The sequence below is a fragment of the Equus przewalskii genome, chromosome 28 (assembly GCF_037783145.1).
Source record: "Equus przewalskii isolate Varuska chromosome 28, EquPr2, whole genome shotgun sequence".
NCBI classification, from domain to species: Eukaryota; Metazoa; Chordata; class Mammalia; order Perissodactyla; family Equidae; genus Equus; species Equus przewalskii.
In genome coordinates this window covers 23,585,887-23,591,913 of record NC_091858.1, presented here as the reverse complement: position 1 = coordinate 23,591,913, position 6,027 = coordinate 23,585,887, and positions in this window count along the sequence as shown.

Sequence of the window (6,027 nt, the reverse complement as noted above, 5' to 3'; positions counted from 1 at the left end):
CATATGATTTGATCTCCATTTAGATCTGTGTTTCTGAGAAGAATACAATGTTTAGAAATTTTATAAAATCTTGAAGTGTATTCTCTTGTTAGAAAGCTTTTACTCCTAATGTTCAAAAGTGCAGGGCTGGAGAACAGGGGTGGAGCTGGGGGCTAAAAGGGTAGAAAGTGCACAGCAAATTCTTAACTTGCTGTTTCTTCTTGCAAGTATTTGAAAATTGCATTGAGAGCTATCCAAGTGTCATAGCCTGTTAAAGCATTCTTAACATCCAAGATAAATTTGGATCCATTCGTGCTGCGTAGATTCATGTAGCCACACATTAGTGAGGCAAATGTCTCAGCTTATGTGGTATCCTGCCTTCTATTTATGGCCTCTGTAAAATGGCAGATCAGCCAGTGGCAGCTCCAGGATGAGTTGGGGGGAAGGGAGAATGGGGAATGCACTTTTAGTTCAGCATCTTCTAAAAGATTCCAGTTTCAAGGCGGATGCGGTTTGTCTCTGGGGTCCTCTCATGCTCCTCTGTAGCTGCCTCTCCTGGAGCACGTCCGTGGGTCTTACCCTCTTCCCAAGTTCTCTCTTCTTCACTTGCCCTACCACTTTAAAAATATCAGTTCTTAAAAGATATGATTTAAATCCATTACTATAATTCATAGTGAAGTCTCTGTCCATAGTCCTCTTTCAGTCAGGTGGGCGTACTGGTGGCATTTAAAAAGGGAAATTTACAATATTAACATAATTTGTTAGGGAAGTTATTTTTGATCCTTGGTGCTTTCTTTCTTTTTTTAATGATTGGCACCTGGGCTAACATCTGTTGCCAGTCTTTTTGTTTTTCTCTTCTCCCCAAAGCCCCCCAGTACATAGTTGTATATTCTACTGGTAGGTCCTTCTGGTTGTGCTATGTGGGACACTGCCTCAGCCTGGCTTGATGAGCGGTGCCATGTCCACGCCCAGGATCCCAACCAGTGAAGCCCTGGGCCACCGAAGTGGAGCGTGCGAACTTAACCACTTGGCCACAGGGCCGGCCCCTCCATGAGCTTTCTTAGTACTTATCCGTCTGTTTTTCTAGGCTTCTCAGAGCTGAAATCAGAATGTTTAGAGGCTGCAGTACCCTTCTTTTGGCCTCATTTTTTTTTCAATGGGGGAAACTATGTAAATCTAGATATACATCTGGCTTTTAAAGGGATTGCAGATGGTACAGAGAATTTTTACTATTGTCAAATATATATATTTTTAATTTTCTTGCCTGATAACTCTTTACTTTTTTCTAAAAGAATATTTAAAATTTTTATTTTCTATCCAAAGGACAGTGTGGAATGAATATCTTCAAGACACTGTCAAAGGTATAATGTGCCTCAAAGGGGAATACATTTGTCTTCAGAATAGGAGTGGTTTCACCAGGTGCACACAACAAGAAAACTCATATGGTTATATATTGATAAATGTTATCAAAAAGACTTAATAGGGTATATGCATTCTTTTGAGGTAAAAGGCTTATGTTTTCAGATTTTTATTAAGACCTAAATAATTGCTCATTTTTACCTGTGCCTTTTATTAGCTGTAATTAATTTTAATTAATGTGCCTGTCCTAGCAATGCACACTTCATATGATATTCATAGATGAGAATCCTCAGGTAATGCCTTATGGAGGGTGTAGGAAGTGCTATGACAATTGATAGAACTTATCTAGCGTTTACATAAATGCGTTGTATCAGTTTACAGAAAAGCAAATGCAGAAACCAGTAATAGGAATAGTGAAGCATGTAGGAAAGTTAAGATTTTTGAAATGATCAGTAATGGAGGAACACACACATACTTGATTTGAGGGGTGCAAACTATTTATGATGTCTGTTAATTGTTTTCTTACAACTATTTTCTCTTCTTTTAATTTTAAAAAGACAGCAATACAACAATAGGTAGTTTCCTATGAAAACAACTTTTTCCCCCAGACTCGGACATGAAGAGTTGAGTTAATGGACGCTGGCATCCTATCTCTTGACAACTCAGGCATCTAGTTATCTGCTGTCTTGTTATCATGGTTGTATGACTTGAGTAGTTTCCTGCCTCTCCATCAGTGAATAATGGAAGAAATAAGCTTGCTTAGCAGCCATTCATTTCTGCTACATAACATCCAACCATGTCTATTTAAGGCTCAAAACTGAAACAAAGATTGGGCCTATTAACCTGACCATGTAAGAAAGGCTTAATTTTAAGAGAGACTTCGACCAACAGGAAGCTCCAATAGGAAGTGGAGAGAAAGTTAAGCAGTAGCATATCATATGTTTGGAAATCTTCTCCTGTTTCTTCAGAGACTGCCTGCTCCTTTTGTATCTTAATGTTGTGGAACGTGCATTAAGAATAATAAGCCAGGCTTAACCCATGACTAGCTGTGTAAATTGGAACAAATCGCTTAAGCTCTTGAGACCCTTTCCTCATCTGCCTTCTTCATCTGGAAGAATGATCATGAAGACCAAACTAAAAATATTTCTTAAGTTGTAAAAAATTATATATAAACCCTTAAAAACCTAGATCAATCTTTACCCATCAAATAATTGGTTGTAAATAAGGTTTCAGATAATTTGTTAATTTGAATTTTCGTCAATTATAACAGAATATTTCATTATGGTATTTTGTTTACGATGTCACAAATCAATTAATAGCTAATACTTATAAAGTGCTCAGTGTGTCCCAGGTATCATTCCACGTGCTTTACATATTAATGTGTTTATATCTACTAATCACTTAATCTTCATTTAACAGATGAAGAAATGGAGGCAGAGAAGGGTTAAGTGACTTGTCCAACAATGGCAAAACCAGGCAGTTCTGACTGCTTTCAACCACCAGTTATTACATTGTGTTCCCAGGCCACTTGCCCACTTTTCCACAGAAATAATTATCCTTCTTAAGTAACTTAATTTCATTATTCATTCTGCAGCCTTTATCAGAATTAGAGAGCACAGCAAGGTAGAAGTCACTTACCTGTAGGAAATCAAGTATAGAGCACAAATTAGTTGACAAGAAAAAAACTGGGAAAGCTTCCCAATTTATTCCTCCCTACACCTTCTCAAGGGGCACAGGTTAGAAGCCCATGGGAGACAGGTAGAGAAACATATTATTTCCAAATTTATATATATTTCCAAAAATCTTCATGAAGCAATATGGACTCATTACACTTCAGTCAGGAAGGGATCTAAATATCATCTTGTCTAAACTCCTTGATAATTTTTGACAAGGGAGCCATGAACATACAATGGAGAAAGGAAAGTCTCTTCAATAAATGGTGTTGGGAAAACTGAACAGCCACATGCAAAAGAATGAAAGTAGAGCATTATCTTACACCATGTACAAAAATCAACTCAAAACTGATTAAAGACTTGAATATAAGACCTGAAACCATGAAACTTCTAGAAGAAAACCTAGGCAGTATGCTCTTTGACATTGGTCTTAGCTGCATATTTTCAAGTACCTTGTCTGACCGGGCAAGGGAAACAATAGAAAAAATAAACAAATGGGACTACATCAAACTAAAAAGCATCTGCCCAGCAAAGGAAACCATCAACAAAACAAAAAGACGACCTAACAATTGGGAGAAGATATTTTCTAACCATATATGTGATAAGGGGTTATTATCCAAAATATACAAAGAACTGATACATCTCAACAACAAAAAAACTAACAACCCAATTTAAAAATGGGTGAAAGATCTGAACAGACTTTTCTCCAAAGAAGATATACAGATGGCCAACAGGCACGTGAAAAGATGTTCAACATCATTAACTATCGGGGAAATGAAAATCAAAACTAAAATGAAATATCACCTCATTCCCATCAGAATGGCTATAATTAACAAGACAGGTAACAAGTGTTGGAGAGGATGTGGAGAGAAGGGAACTCTCATACATTGCTGGTGGGAGTGCAAACTGGTGCAGCCACTTTGGAAAACAGTATGGAGCTTCCTCAAAAAATTGAGAATAGAACTGCCATATGATCCAGCTATTCCACTGCTGGGTTATTTATCCAAAGAACATGAAAACACGAATGCATAAACATACATGCCCCCCTATGTTCATTGCAGCGTTATTCACAATAGTCAAGACTTGGAAGCAACCTAGGTGCCCATCAAAGGACGAATGGATAAAGAAGATGTGGTATATATACACAATGGAATACTACTCAGCCATAAAAAATGATCAAATCTGGCCATTTGTGACAACATGGATGGACCTTGAGGGTATTATGCTAAGCAAAGTAAGACAGAGGGAGAAAGTCAAATACCATATAATCTCACTTGTAAGTAGAAGATAAAAACAATGACAAACTAAACAGATAGCAACAGAGATTGGATTGGTGGTTACCAGAGGGGGAGGGAGGAGGGAGAAGGAAGGAAAGGGAGATTAGGCACATGTGTGTGGTGGTGGAGGGTAATTAGTCTTTGGGTGCTGTTCATGATGTAATCTACACAGAAATCAAAATATAATGATGTACACCTGAAATTTATATAATGCTATATACCAATGTTACACAATAAAAACACTATAATAAAATGTAGGAGTCACCCAAACAATAAACTCCTTGATGCTTAAAACTCTTCACAATATTCCTACCAAATGAATGTCCAACCTGTGCCTGACACTCTCTAGTGTGATGGCAGCCTTTTCATTTGGCATTTATTTAACAAATACTGATGCCTACTATGTTTCAGTCAAGGTTCTGGGCACTAGGATGCAGCGGTAAGCCAAAGACAAGATCTCTGCCTTACCTTTATTTCAGAAGACAGATAATAACATCAGGCAAAGACAAGTGCTCTGAAGACAGCAGTGCAGGGTGAGGAGATAGAGACTGATGGGGGTGTGTTGGAACTACTTTTTAAAGGATGGTTAGGGAAAGACTCTCTGAGGAAGTGGCATTTCAGAGAGACCTGAATGAAAGGAGGGAGTGGGTAGTTGTTCCAGGCAAAAGGAATAGTAAGTGCAAAGACTTTGAGGCAAGTGTGACCTTAGAGTTTGTGGAATGACAAACAAGCCCAGTGTGGCTACAGCAAACTGAGAGAGGTAGAGAAGGTTGGGAGACTAGAGAAATGCACAGAAGCTAAATCCTGAGGGTCTGTAGGTCATAGTAAGGACTTTGGGTTTTGTTTTGAGTGTTACGAGAAGCCATTGAAAGTTTTGGGACGGGCATGCCATGTTGATGATTTACATCTAACGAGATCCCTTTGGTAGACATCTGTAGTAGGGTGAGAGTGGAAGCAGGATGGCCACTGTGATAGAAAAGATTCGGTGGTGGGTTAGACCAGGGGGACAGCAGTGTAATCTTTGGACAACAGTTTGGAAAATGTGTCTTACATAGAATTGAAGTCTGCCTCCTTAAAGATTTTGCTCATTAGTCCTTGTTCTACTAAGAGACAAACAGGAAAAAGCTAATGCTTCTACCCAGGATGCCTCTTCCCATATTTGAAGGTAACTTTTATTTTTCTGAGTGTTTATTTCTTCTGACGTGTCTTTCCGTTCCTTCACCAATCAGTCCTTTCTTACAACATGATAATGTGGCTCCTTTCAAAAGGATGAGGCGTAGGTTGAATGTGCTATTTCTCGGATGGTCTGATCATCCCAGACTACATAAGAACTATCATTTCCCTTTTTCAATATATAATATGCATATTAATGCAATCTAAGATCTCCACAGACTCTTTGCAGTCAATCTTACTTCTATATTTTCAATTATTATCTGTGAGCCATATCTTCAGCTTAAAACATTATCCTGAATCAGATTTATAACTGCCTACTAGACATCTTTTCTCTCTTTTTAAAAAAATATTGCCTGGATAGCTCAAATATAATGCATCCAAAATGGAGTCTATCATTTTTACTTCATAAATTAGCTTCTCATTCATTATTCTCTCTCGCTTCTATGGAAGGAAATGGCACATCCAAATACCAAGTACCATAAAGCAAGACTTGGAATTATTCAGAAACGGTCCCTCTTTACCATCAAATCCACTGCTTCGTTAAGTTAAAAACCCTATAGTGGATC